Below are 15,771 nucleotides of genomic sequence, written 5' to 3'. Positions count from 1 at the left end.
CATCTTTTTTAACAGTATAAATTACTGTTATAAATAGCCTTTGTGTACTTCTAGTTTAACTGTACTGTACTTGCAGTTATCAGAGTTTTTTAAGGTAAAATGCAAAGCTTTATGCTACATATTTTCTGAATAAGTCAGAAAAAAACAAGCTATAATATACCTGTTCTTCCATATTTGACATTTCTCTAAAATAATTGAAAGACTGGTGAATCATTAATTGATCATTATAAAGTATCTGCTTAAAAATGTTAAACAATATTTTTCATTCAGTTAAAAATTGCAAAGAGCAGAAGTCAATACTCTAATTGGCCCTCAGTGGGGATGCTGTGACGGCAAGATAAGGAAGCCTTGATGGAGAGAATCATTATTGAGTCTGGTTATGAAAGAGAGGCAAAGCGATGTGTTAGAAGTCACTGCCTATTGACTTGCTCTTCTTAAAAAGCATATTGTCTGGGCAAATCCACAGTCCATACTGTCTGCAGAGCACCAAGAATCATTACTGCACTGGGCTGATAGGAGTTTCTCTATGTGAATCCTCTCAGTTAAGAGTTCAGTCCCTCATGGACTCACCCAGAGGAGGTGAAATGATGTGTCACACTTACTGAATCTATAACCTCCTCAACATGAGCTCAAACTTTCACATCGTTTTAGGTGCTGGGTTTCATTGATGTGAGCAGCAAACAAAAGTTTGTTATATTTCACAAAGAGCATGACGAATGCTGCCTTAGTACCTGGTAAAAAAAAATAAAATACAGGTTAAGAGAAAATAAAAATGTTGTGCCTTGTGCACTAATTAATATTCAAAAGACAAATTAATTTAGTAATACACGCTGTCTTTGTACAAGACAATCACTTTCAGCGATGAATATGGATGCATCAAAATTAAACATTAAACACATTAAAATTCTAGGTGATACCGATAAGCCAATTAAACATATATTTAAAAAAACAACAAATCTAATCACATGAATTGCTAAAAGTGAATATTAAAATGTACAGTATAAAAATAGATATTTATCAGAAACTAAACATATTTAGCAGTGCTAGAATTAGTGTTAATTTTGTCATTTAGTCTTAGGGCCCTATTTTAACGATCTAAACGCAAAGTGAAAAGTGCACGACGTAGGTGCACTCATGGCACGTCCAAATCCACTTTTGCTATTTTAACGATGGAAAAACGGTCCGTTCGCCGGGGCGCATTTTTTAACTGGGTTGTCCCTATTCTCTTAATGAGTAATGGGCATAACGTTCAGTACACCAATCAGAGTGTTAAATCTATATCAGTTGATCACTAATAATATTGCTCAGTAACCAATGTTTACTGATATATTGTGCATCCTTAACTACAAATTATATTGTAGCAATTTTATTTAATGACAAAGTAATAGAAAGGGAACAGAAAGACAATGATAAACCTTACCTGGAATGCAGTTCTGTGCTTCCATTGTTATATTTGCTTCCCCGCTCCAACATGCCAAAGTCTGGCACACGATAAACTCTCTCCACACAGAACACCAGATTCTGGATGAATGATACCTACAAATATGCAAACATGTCAGGGAAATGTGTCACACCAAGATCTCCAGACATCAGCGCACATCAACAAATATAGGTTTGCTTTGAGACGTAGACCTGCTCTCAGCGCTTTTTTAGCCCATGGGTGTTTTTATTTGTCAATACATCAGCATTCCTTCATGTAACCCATATAATATTCTGATTATACATGAATTTATTTGAATAATGATCCACTGTTTAAAGCAGCTAAAGTAATCCATCACTTCCATGGGTGGCATTGGTAATATCATAAGCCCCTCAACAATTCCCATCCCCAGCACAGAATGAGGCCATAGGAAAAACAAGATGAGGGAAAGAATGATGACTTTATGGTACATAAATGAGAAAATGTTCAAACACCCGGGGAGGCCGGGCTGACAGTGCTTTTAATTTAACATGAAGAGAACTGAGGGCCCCTAAAGCACGTTAAAATGGGGCACTGAGGAAGGTAGGCGAAAGACAAAATGCAGAGGGAGAAAGAAGGAGAGAGGGATGGCTTAAGCACTTTTATTTTGGGCCTGGACTAAAATGATTAATGTGACGAGCTTTATTGTATCTTAATGAATACCGCTGGCCCGGGGTGGCACTATTTTCCCTCTTCTTCCTTCTTCATCTGCAGAGAGAAAATGCAGAGCAGGAGTGGAACTTTTTTGAGGATGAAGATAGATCAGTCATGGTCATTCGTGTTTGCTGGATAAGCTGTTTTATTTGATAATTGTACAGTAACTGCTGAAGCGGCCCTTAGACTATATGTCTTTCTAATAACAGATTTAAACTATGACATTTCCCAATCACTCATAGGCCAGATATACCTAGTAATAGCTTAAGATTTAAATGAGCTTCAAAACTAAGACAACACATAGAAACTGCTCTTTAATGGATGCTTAAACATGTCAAATTACTTTAAGTTCCTTCTAGTTCTTTCTGGTTCTTTATATTTAATTGCTTATTATTAATTACTTTGTAAATCCTATATAAACCTTGTCAAGTTAATGATACAAGGGTATACATGAAATTATTATTTTAATTATTACAAATAAATAAAAGATAACTACATCAATGAATCTGTTCACATTTTAGATTACGCTCCTTTACTCACTATTAAAGGGATAGTTCACCCAAAAGAAAATTTGATGTTTATCTGCTTACCTCCAGGGCATCTGAGATATAGGTGACTTTGAGATTTTTAACACAAGCCGTTCAAGTCTGTCAGTCTTATAATGGAGGTGAAGGGACTGATGGCTAAAACATACAATAAAACCAAATTAAACCCTGCAGACACAAAAAGATTGGTCTGTGCAAGAAACTGAACGGTATTTATGTCGTTTTTTACCTCTGATACATACAATGTCCTAACTGTTCGAACTGTCCTGAGTGCATCCTCCTGAGCACTTTCTCAAGCAGGCGCGTGAGGATTCTTCTTCTTCTTGCTTTACGGCGGATCGCATACTTATAAGTGCATTACTGCCACCTATCTCTCAAGTGGATCACTGACACTCCTAATTGAGATTGTAGATAGAGTGTCAGTGGTCCATTTGAGAAATAGGTGGCATGTGCATGTGGCATGAAGACGTGCTTAGGATAGCTTTTATGACATTTTAGAATTTTTTTTGTTTTTTTGTTTTGTTGTATGTTTTAGCCATGGCTCCCATTCATCTCCATTATAAGACTGACAGACTGCAATGGTTTGTGTTAAAAATCTTCCATTGTGTTCTACTGAAGAAACAAAGCCACATATATCTTTTATGCCCTGGGGATAAGTAGATCAACATCAAATTTTCATTTTTGGGTGAACTATCCCTTTAACTAACTATTAACTATGACTTTTGCTTTAATATACCCCTAATCACTGCTTAGTAATACTAAATAAAGTAATAAAGTAGTTGTTATGTTTAAGAATTGGGTAGGATTTATAATAAGGTCTTGCAGAATAAGACATTAATATGTGCTGTTTAAGTAGTAATAATCAGGCAATCTAATATTGAGCTAATAACCAGCTAGTGAATTGAAATTGGACACTAAAGTGTTACCAATATTCTTATTAAATCACCAAAGAATTTAAAGTGAGAAGGGTACATAAGAAGCATGCATTTTAAGGTTAGACTTAAAAATTTTATATTAAATCCACTATTGTTTTGTATTGTATATAAATGTTCTACAGTCTATACACATTATTAAGTCCAATTACATAAGAAGTAACTGTAATTCAATTACAAAAAAAACAAAAACAAACCTAACCTTACATTTTCAGTGGAAAAGAAATGTAATTATATTAACTAATTACTTGGTAACTAGTTACACCCAACACTTGATATTTGCAAATATTATTGACTAAATAAATGGTATCTATTGGATGTGAACTGAACTGAACTGAGTTTGATGATGGAATCACTGTTTCTCCAGAGCTGAATTAAACTCATTCCAAAATTGATGGATTTGCAGTTATTGAACCAAACTGAATCAACAATTACCTGATTTTAACTGAATATTGACTGTATACTCTTATCTTTTTTTAGAGCAGCTTTACAGCAGAAATTCCTTTTATTTTTTTTTTATTTTTTGCATCACTGAATCTCTATTTTCTTGTGTGTCACTGTAAATCTGTTTAGTAAAGCTGTATTGTATAAAGCACCATATAAATAAGTGGCGAGATAAGTAAATATTACATTTTCTCACTTTTTAAACAAATTTTAGAGGAACACTTTATTTTAAGGTGTCCTTTTACACGTTACATGTACTTACTATAATAATAATAATAATAATAATAATATATTATGCATAATTACATGCAAGGACCCTCAGCCAAATCCTAATTCTAACTCTAACCATATAGTACATGTAGTTAATTAATATTACTCAGTACTTAATTGTATAATTACACTGTAACAAGGACACCTTAAAATAAAGTGTTACCAATTTTAGTTTTCATTTTACTTGCAAAGCTCAACCATTCAAAGTTTATCAAGAACTATAAACCAACATGCGGTCCCAAACTAGCAAGTTCTCACTTAACATCTCAATTTACACTAAAACTGCAAATCTGTTATCCTGGTGTATTTGCATTGGATTAAACCTTTCAACAATAATTTCAGCACACAAATTAGGGTTCATCTGTATTTAGACTCTATCCCAGAGTTGAAAAACAAAACAAAACCTCAGTTATTGAGAAGTGTCAGAAACATTTCAGACTGGATTACACACAAATATGCAAATAAGGTTGGAACCATTATTTTTCATTTATCAGATGGACTAACTAACTACATTTGAGTGCTACTAGCACATGAATTTCCCTATAACCACTTAAATCCAAATCCAAACCAAACCAGAACCAAGGCACACATGTAAGAAAAAATGCACTGCCAGTGATGAGTAGGAAAAATATTAAACTAGAAATTTCTCCCCGATTTGTTCTCCTGTTCATTAATAATGGAATGTAATGGGCTGCTGATTTCACAACTGTTTTTTAAATTGCATTACACACTCGAGCAGGCACTGTTTAGAGACATCAATTAGCAACTCTTTTGCAAATAGCTAAATAAAAGCTACAGTGACAATTTGTTAAGATTTGGAAGGAAAGCTCAGCTAGAAAGGTGATTCTGCCTGTCATATACACAATATAGTTGTACATGGTAATTGCTTAAAAACACAACATTTAAGAGTAACACTTTCCAAGAAAAGGGCAATGTGGCTGAATAAATAAAAGCTGAAGTTAATCAACAGACAGGGGTTTATCAGCAGAGTGTTAAATAAATGCCCATGGGAGCGGACAGCAGAAATAAAGGACACTGTTAATGAAGTCTGTGGAGCCCAAAGAATAGAAAGATTACACAACTATTACAGCAAACACTAACACTTCTCAGTGTCTTCTCTGGTGTATGAGTCCAGGGTCAAGGGTGAGTGCTGGCAGGATCTGAAGAGGCCTTTTAACGACAGTTTTATATTTGTGCTACAGTATTTTCCAAATAGAGTGCTTGGGCAGCTGCATAAGTGATCTCTCAGCTTGGTAAAATGCAGGAATTGGCATCTATGCTCTTTGCCCTTAACTATTTCAACTCAGCTTAATTTTATTTCTGCAGTAATGGTCCTCACAGCTAAATTGCTCAACGTAGTCAAGGCCAAAATGACCCTAAGGCTAAGTCCTCAGGCAGACAGAGAGAGAATCCAATGGCTAGCAAAAAGATTTTGGGGTGTAAACCATTTCTCTACCTAATCTACTGCAAATCATCAAGGCGAAAACTGACAGTCCTATTGAGGTGAAAAAAATCCAAATTCTCAAATTCTTATAGTTCTTACTACAGCATATAGTACCATCGTACAGATGATTTAACAGATGGCAATACCTTTGTAAACATTTTTCCTAGTTTGCAATGTAAAAATGCTGTCACATTTCATGGACAAAAAGGTCCATTGTGTATTGTTCACCTTTCTGTTGATCATTGCGACAAATTTGTATGACTTGAACCTGTTTCTATGTCTGTGCAGGAAAATCTTTTTTCCTCCTCACATGCCCCACTGGATTAGAAGATTCCTTAAATTCATATAGACATGTCTAGATTTAGTCCATAGAAATTCGCTAAACATCTACAGCACAGCATGTATTTTTGTAAAACAGTTTTGAACAAAATGCATTGTGAAAAGTGCTATGCAAATAAACTGAACTTAACTGAATTGGATTAACTGACTAATTAAACCTGTACTGGCATTTTTGTAATAAATAGTTCATGCAGTCATACCTCATCTGTATTGTAGATTATTTGTAGGCCAGAACAAATCATTTCAACCAGGTACAACAGAAACAGAGACAAGGCATCAATCTGAAAAGAAAATCAAAGAATTATCCAAGAATGGTTTTAGTTAGAGCCATTTATAATGATATAACTTTATTCTCACACTAATGTAAAGGGTAATGGTGAGTAAAAGAAGGGTCTGACTGCAATTTGAAACTCTGAGGTTTTCATTACTTGCCCATTACTGGACAAAATTTAATTTTAATAGTTTCATTTAAAAGGTTGAATTCATTTTGTGGGCTGTTGACCGCTGGACCAGTCAGCAGATATTACATCAGCATATATGAAATAAACAAGCGGTCATAAAGAATGAAATGAGATAATACATAAAATACTTTATAATAAAACACTGAAAGAGAAGGACACAAGAGCTCATTCCAAAATTCTCAGTACTGTTAGAGAGGATATTTTGGAATTCTTATATATATATTAGGGCTACGCAAGTCAATGCGTTATTATCACGTTAATGCATTAATTGATTCAAGCATATAATTTTTTTATTGCGCGTTAACACAGTTTTTTTAATTATTATGAAAGTCCGTTTCTCACTTGCCCTGAATACACATTCAGACAAATCCTGGGTCACAGGAGGGGATGCTCCCGATCAAATTATTTAGGCTAAGCTTCAGCATTCACAAACCACTGTCCACTGTTATTTTTAACAGAAAATAATGCAACGAGCTCGTAATAATGACTTTATAGATTGGAAATAGGACGCTCTCTCTATATACACATACACACACAGATACATATATATATATATATATAATACATGTTTTGAAAGTGACAGGCAGCATACATATCACTTATTTAAAGAACAACTTCTGGGTAGTTTCTATGACTATAGTGTGTAAATGCAGTGTAGGCATCACCTGTAGATGGCTGTACTCTTGATAGGAGTAAACTTAATCTCCAGTCTGCACATTAAATATTGAGTGCACACGTGAATGCACTTGGGTCCTGTTAAACTTTTTCACCTGTGAGAATATTAGCGTGAGAGAGAAAAGATGGAGGCAAAATGCAAGATATAACCAAGGTATTGACCGTTTCATAATTTATCGAATGCTTACTAAGGAAAGTGAGTCAAAAGAAGAAGAAAAAGGGGGGTTTTATATTGATATTACTGCAGGTCATAGTTGTGCTCCTGAACACAATTTTATCTCATTTGAAGTACTGTTCTGTTATATTACATTATATCAGTAAATGTGCATTAGCTTTTAAACTGCAAATTACAATTAAGATGATGTACCTGTAGGTGTTCGGTAGCCACTCTGAATGCGTACATCAAGATGCAGTGCTCCCAGATGTCTACCTGACTTGAAATAGATGCAAAATCAGGATAAGTATCTACTTAACTCAAGCTTTTAGGATTTTTAGGGCTTTGCTGGACATAATAAATTCTCTGCCACCAGTGATACAATGGCAAAAACATTTGAAAATGCCATAATGCCAACATTTTTGCACCCAAGCTGATTTTAGACATGCGTTAAGGAGAATTTGGGTAGATACACTGAATGTTGGGTATTATTCCAAAAGGAATTGCTGTGACAACATTAATTTGAATGTACATGTGTACTTAATATTAAGTGATTTCATAATTGTTTGGAATTTTTATTTTATATATTTATTTGCTCTAACATTTGCTTATTAAAAACCAAACTGTTATGGACATAACACACCAGATTCAATTAAAAGGTGATCAAATAGAAAGAGATGAAGATGATAAATAAACGGTAGACTGAACAGATGTGAGTCATAAACTCAAGTAAATAAAGAGATTATGCAGACGATAGGTAAGGCTTCTGCACTGAATCACCGCAGAAAGCCAATCACTTCCCCAGCAGACGTGACTGCCGCAGGGGGGTTTTCCCCAGACGTTGAAAATGAGGTCGCAAAATATATGCATGATTATTTAATGCGGCACAAAAATGTGGCATATACTGCAAAATAACAAATAAAAAAGCAGAAAGCATGGTGAATTTTCAGATGTTCAACAGAACATTATGAATGATTAGATCGGCTGATTATTAAAAAACAAAAACTAGAGATGTAATTGCAGATAAACTACACATTAGTGACAACCAAATATCAGGTGTTTAATATCATCAATATATACAGATATACTAGTCTATTTAGAATTTAAAAGTAGTCTATTTTGATCTAATAACTGTGGCTGTTTGTGATTTTTTAAAATATATATATAATCCATAATTTTAATTGAATTTTTGTGTACTGTATTTTATATGTAATTTATAATTCAATGATAACAAATTAGATGAACACAAAACACACATATTTAATAACCCATATCGGTTGATTGCTACTGGATGTGACACTGGACCGTCAATATATTTTCACACACTGACTGTATCCCATAAATCCCAGACAGCCACAAGGATTTCTCCAATCTTCCACAAATGCATTAACAGAGTATCATCTCTTCCAAAATCCTGGAATTCCTGGAAAATCCTGGGATTCTCTGCTCTAGCTCAAAATATCAGCGCTTACAATATAATAAACAACATCCCTCGACTATTTTGCTCTTTACACAGATACAAAAGTGAATACATGTTGCACAGAAATCCATAAACCAAAAACCGCATAACTAAACTTATGTGAATCTCTCATTCATATAATCCTAGTTATGGAAGGGACCCTCCACCCGTCAATACAGCAGAAAACTGGGCCGACCTTTCCTCCGCACCACACACACGAACCCCTACAGCATATTTTAGGTGTTATAAATAAGTGGCCCATTTCTGTATTCTTCTCTTCCCCTCTCTCGTCAGGTCATGAAAGGCATTCTTCTGTTCCAGATACAATTATTATTATTTTTTTCTTTTCACACCAGTTACACAGCTGTATAACAGGCCAAACACAGCTGTAAGTGTCTGCAAAAAAGAAAACACTCATCCCTTGGTCAAAATAAACGTCTTAGAAAAGCAAATATAGACAGAGGCAAAAGAGTGATAAAGACAACTGTGAGACAAAGGATGACATTTGAAACATCTGTTATTCATTACTGCCTGTAATATTAAACCAATAAAATCTGAAAGCACAACAGGGCAGAGAGTAACCTTCAGTTGCTAAAGGAACATCTATTATTCTGTGACACACTATTTGGCAAAATAGAGACTCTATCAAAGTGATTTATTATGTTTGACTTTGATTGACCTTTATTAAACTCATCAAAGCTGGCTGCTTGATGGAAGAAGTCTTCTTATGCATGTATTTGTGAGTGCATATAGATCAGTTTAACGCTGCAGAAGAAACGCATGCTTGTCTTACCTAGAAGTCAAGCATTCATGCTTTCTTCATGCTTTTCATCTGTTTGTGACTTATTTTTCACAGTGTGTTATCAGCAGCATGCCACAGTAAACACGTCTCTTGAATATACCTGTGGAACCAATGATATTTACGGTTGCAATGCATTGTGAGTTTATTAAAAAGCCAGTGTTCTTTGTGAATGCTATAGACAGATGTTAATGAGCACTGCACTCTGTAATTAACTGCATAAACGAGGCATTATAATTAAGACACAGAAAAGCTTTCTTGCAAATCAGGTCTTGGGGGTCAGGAATAAATGAAATGGAACAATTTCAAAGGCACAAGAGAGGCATAATTGCTCAGGTCTACGCCGGGAGAGAACAGTTGCTATAGAGCAATGGCCAACTGTAAAAACCGCATTAACATGAGCACTTTTTGCATGTGAAATGAGACTACTCTTACTGTTAAAGACAGCCTCCCAACCATCAGTGCATCAGTACATAAACAAAAAGGTAACTTCCAATGCATCCAAATCATTAATAGTGGAAAAGCCATGGTATGCATGTTAAAAGCATTTTTTAGATCAAAATGATTAGCAAATGAGCGTAATGTTTCCAGAAAGTGATAAACAAGGCATCATGTGACTGCACTGTAAAATAACAATCTCATGGTACTAGTTAAAAGGTTACTAGTTTTGGATGCAGTTACACTTTTTAAATGGTTTTAAAATAAGCCCTTTATGTTGAGCAAAAATAGAGTAGAAAGAGTAATATTGTAAAATATTATTACAATTTTACAATATTACAATTTTACATGTGTCAGTTCTGCTCTCTATTGCAATGTGCTGTTTGTGATGGAGCAACAAACCTTATACTAAGAGTAAAGCTTTTATCCATATATCCTATAAAACATATCATAATTAACAATATCAGTATGGGTAAACTTTTTGATGGGGGTCCTGTGCTTCAGTATGAAAGACTATACATGGCCAAAAGTTTTGGTTGTGACATAAATTTTGCTGCGTAAGCTGTTGTAGTGTTCATTCACATTGTCTAGCTTTCCACTGTCGAGCTTAAAGCGGGTGTGCTGGTGCGTGCCAGGGCCGGTCGCATTTCCACTGTCACTTCCGGGGCTTGATCATGCCTCATCTTGGCTTCCTCTGGGCCGACGGCCAGGGTTTTTTGGCTCGATGAAAACCATGGGCCAAAGCGGGCCAGCTGGGGCTAGAGGAGTGGTTATGAACAAAGGCAGAGTTTCTCTCGTTGAGCTCAAAACTCACTTGATCTGATGTGGATTATAATCACCATACAACGCAGATATATTTAAACATTAACGTTACCATAGTAAACATGGTAAATGCAACCACTTGGAGAAATCAGATGTCTGCTTCTTATTCTCTATCACAATTGTGTATTTATTTAGTAACATACTTTATCTATCATAAGTATCGTCTCGAGAGTTTAGCTCCACGTAGCATATGTCATCAAAATATAGTAATGAATTTTGTTTGGGAGCTTTTATAAAAAAAAATAGAGAGTCTGAACTGCAGATCATTTCAGAAAGCTAACAGCTATAACACCAGCATAAAAACACTTTTTTAAATAAGTTGAGCTCAAAACTCCTTCTTAGTCAGCAGTGTGCGTTTGAAATAACTTGATCCGATGTGGATTATAATCACTAAACAAGGCAGAAATATTTATAAGTGAAAGTGAAAGTGAAAGTGAAGTGACATTCAGCCAAGTATGGTGACCCATACTCAGAATTTGAGCTCTGCATTTAACCCATCCGAAATGCACACACACAGAGCAGTGAACACACACACACACTGTGAGCACACACCCGGAGCAGTGGGCAGCCATTTATGCTGTGGCGCCCGGGGAGCAGTTGGGGGTTCGATGCCTTGCTCAAGGACACCTAAGTCGTGGTATTGAAGGTGGAGAGAGAGCTGTTCATGCACTCCCCCCACCCACAATTCCGTCCGGCCCGAGACTAGACCCACAACCCTTCGATTGGGAGTCCAACCCTCTAACCATTAGGCCACGACTTCCCCGTAAGCGATGTAAAAGACACGCTAGACATTAACATTACCATAGTAAACATGGTAAATGTGACCGTTTGAAGAAATCAGACATCAGCTTCTTATTCTCTATCACAATCATGTATTTATTTAGTAACTTATATTATCTGTCATAAGTCTCATCTCTAGTTTAACTCGACGTAACCTGTCATAAAAATATATTATGTTTTTTTGTTTGGGAGCTTCTATAAAAATAGAGATATTATCATTCATTCTGAATGTGATGGCTACTGTGGCTACAAATAAACAGAAACAGACAAGACTGAATAAGCAGGCTATTTTCATAATCGCTAAAAATAAATAAATAAAATAGAAATAAATGTATTTATGTCTGATTAATTTGAGTCCTGATAAATTAATTCATTATGATCAATGTATCACTTATTCTATAGTAAAACATCGATGCTTTTGAAATTGAATATTTAACAAAGCATGCAAACAAACGGGCCGCTAGTTCCAGTGACTTATTTCTTTGTTTTCTGATAACTTCTCTTTGTTGGTGAAAAGTTGGGGTTGTGTGACATAGTTCCTGAGAGGCGTGTTTTAGTGACGCGCAGCAGAGCTTCTGGCTCGACTGTGGAAACGCTGCGCTATTCTGGCCTCGTGCTACTGGCCCGAGATTATTAGCCCCAGCTGGCCCGTTTTAAGCCCTGGCTCACACTGGCCCGACAGTGGAAATGCGGTTATTGAGTTCTTGTAAGCAATGGTTACCTCCAAAAAACACGTGCAACCATCATCACTTTGCATCAAAATGGCCTCACATGCAAGGAAATTGCTAAAAAGAAACCTGAAAAGAAAAATTTACTAGACAATCAAGAACTTCAAGGAGAGAGGTACGACTGCAGTGAAGAAGTCTTCAGGACGGTCCCAGAGTGTCCAGTAAGCACCAGGAGAGTCTCATCCTGAGGAATCATGTCACCATCAGTGTAGAGCTTGCTCAGAAATGGCAGCAGGTTGGGGCACAGTGGGGCCAAGACTTTTGGACAACGGCCTGGTGTCAAGAAATTCAGCAAAGAAGCCACTTCTCTCCAAGAACAATGTCAAGGACACACTGTAAAAAATTTCTTGTTGTTTTTACAAAAACTTTTTGGCAGCTGTGGTTGCCAGAATAATTTTGTAAAAATACAGAAAACTGTAAACACATTTACGTCAAAAACTGTTAATTTTACAATATAAAGCTGTAATTTACAAACAAGAAAATGTGAATATAAACCAGTAAATTCAACAACACACAAAATTAAATCTGTTTTGTACCTTGAAAATACTGACAACCACCATAATAATAAAGATGGTACTGTATAAGAGAAAGCCACATGAAGTATCAAAGCTCATCACAAGTAGCTTCACCACAAGCAGAAGTATATATTAACATATAGAAGGTGCACATTTATGGAAACACAAAACACCATCATGGTAACACACGTGATACTTAAATAATGCAAAAAACTTTCATTAAGCAACAGAAGATGTAACATAAAGCTCAAATGTACATAACTGATAACAAGAACTATTTAAAAACATGATTATTTAAACAAAATACTTTCAAACGTGGAGTGTCACGCAGTGAATTCTGGGAATATCAGTTTACAATTTTAGACTGTAAATTATACATTGATTTGTTCTTTTTTTACTTCTAAAAGCTGTATCATTAACAGAATTTTACTGTAAATTTACATTAAATGCTTTGTTAGATCTTTTACAGTTTTTCCCTGTATATAGTACGGGAACTTACTGTTAACCTATTATCAGTTTTTTTCCGTAGCGTTTTTACAAAATTTTACAGTTAAAATTACACTTATTTTTTACAGTGCAGATGAAATCCTGCAGGAAGTACAAGGATTGGACTCCAGAAGACTGGTGCAAAGTTATTTTCTCTGATGAAGCTCCCTTCCAAACGTTTGGGATATCTGGAAAATCGATTGTTCAGAGAAGAAAAGGTGAACGCTACCATGAGTCTTGTGTTGTGCCAAGTGTGAAGCATCCTGAGACCATCCATGTGTGGAGTTGCTTTTCAACCAAGGGAGTGGGCTCTCTCATAATTCTGCCGAAAAACACTGACATGAATAAAAGAATTGTATCAAAACGGCCTGCAACAGTGACTTCTTCCAATGATCCATGAGCAATTTGGTGATGATCTGTGCATTTTCCAGCATGATGGAGCACCATGTCACAAAGCAAGAGTGAAAAAGAAGAGGATCTGTGTCCAGGCAACTCCCCGGATCTCAATCCCATAGAGAACCTGTCAAGTCTCAATAGGTGAGTGGACAAGCAGAAGCCCACAGTGTGATCAACTCTGAGAACTAATAAGGTAAAAATGGATCACCATCAGTCAAGATTTGGCCCAGATGCTAATATCCAGCATGCCAGAGCGAATTGCATAGGTTATGAATAACAAGGGTCAACACTGCAAAAACTGACTCATTATATTTTTTTGCTAATAAAACCAATATATGCTTATGATTGTTTTTCAGTATACCATAGAAACATGGAAAAATAATGTACAAATACTGAAGCAGCAAACTTTGAACAAACTTTGGGCCATAACTATAGAAATGCTCCTGTGCATTAATTAACATTTCGTTTCAGTTGGTGGACCAAAACAGGAAGCAACAACTAAGCAAATGACCACAGCAACTCCAGGCACCTCGCCATGGGAACGTTGTCAAAACCCTGATTGCAGCAACATCCAACTATTCAAACCACAGAAAGGCTCAACTGGCAGCCACTCAAATGCAACCCCACAGAAAAATAATAAAATAAATAATGCCCAACCACCATCCACTTTGAGTAAGTTCACACTTCTGCAGTCAAAAGCAACTTTTTACCATCTGCTGTGTGTCACAGACATAGCTGCCACAATCCAGTGTGAGTTGAGGGATGGACAGAGACCCATCACAGGTGGAATTAGCAAAACCAGACAAGATCAGCTATTTGATTTCCAGTTCATCCAAAACTAATCATTCCTTCATTAATTACGTAATACTGTGTCATTCAAAACCCATAAAAATTCTGTTAATCTTTGAAACACATGAAGATATTTGAAATGAAACCTGAAAGATTTCTGTTCCTCAAAGTCAATTACACCACAACTTTTCAAAACTTTTCACAAAAATTCATATAATGCCAGTAATGAGAAGTGGTTTAAGAAAAGTTGCACGATCACTTTATATGATGAATTTAATTTAGACTTGTCATCACATATAAACATACATCAACTAGTGCTTTCTAATGATGAAATCGCGATTAATCGCATCCAAAATAAAAGTTTTTGATAACATAATATATGTGTGTACTGCATATATTATGTATATAGACATGTATAAAAACACATACATGCATGTATACAGTGGTGTGAAATGTCCTGTTTTGTTTTTGCATATTTGTCACACTTGAATGATTCAGATCATCAAACAAATTTTAATATCACACAAAGATAACTCAAGTAAATGCTAAATGATTAAATTTTTTAAGGGGAAAAGCTATTTAAACCTGCCTAGCACTACGCGAAAATTTGCACTCTAAATCTAATAACTTTTTGGCCACCCTTTGCAGCAACATCTTCAATAGAGCGTTTGCGATAACTGGCAATGAGTCTTTCACATCCCTGTAGAGGAATTTTGGCCCACTCTTCTTTGCAGAATTTTTTTATTCAGCCATATTGGAGGGGTTTCAAGCATAATTGGACTGTTTAGGGTCATGCTACAGAATCTCAGTTTGGAATTAAGTCTAGACTTTGATTTGGCCTCTCCATAACCTTAATTTTGTTTTTGAGCAATTCAAATGTGGACTTGCTTGTGTGTTTGGGATCATTGTCCTGCTGCATAATGCAAGTCCGCTTGAGCTTGAGGTCACAAACTTATGGCGAGACATTCTCCTTCAGGATTTTCTGATAGAGTGCAAAATTCATGGTTCCATTAATTATGGCATGTCATCCAGGTCCTGAAGCTGTAAAGCAGCACCAGACCATCACTCTACCACCACCATGTTTGACTGTTGGTATGGTGTTCTTTTTATGAAATATTGTGCTGGTTTTATGCCAGATGTAACAGGACACATACCTTCCAAAAAGTCCACAGAATATTTGCC

At 35.8% G+C, this 15,771-nt stretch overlaps 1 long non-coding RNA gene across 1 annotated transcript in view; it reads right to left on the bottom strand.

The window, feature by feature from the left end:
- The window catches only part of LOC127961872 (uncharacterized), a 31,183-nt gene extending 29,622 nt beyond the window's left edge, over positions 1–1,561 (bottom strand). The window contains exon 1 of the long non-coding RNA XR_008154504.1: positions 1,421–1,561. This is a non-coding gene — a long non-coding RNA (uncharacterized LOC127961872). The remainder of the gene's footprint in view (positions 1–1,420) is intronic.
- Positions 1,562–15,771: the final 14,210 nt, after the last annotated feature.

This window comes from Carassius gibelio, chromosome B7 (genome assembly GCF_023724105.1).
Source record: "Carassius gibelio isolate Cgi1373 ecotype wild population from Czech Republic chromosome B7, carGib1.2-hapl.c, whole genome shotgun sequence".
NCBI lineage: Eukaryota > Metazoa > Chordata > Actinopteri > Cypriniformes > Cyprinidae > Carassius > Carassius gibelio.
Note: the sequence above shows the minus strand (reverse complement) of the source record. Positions and strands in the feature narration are given on the sequence as shown.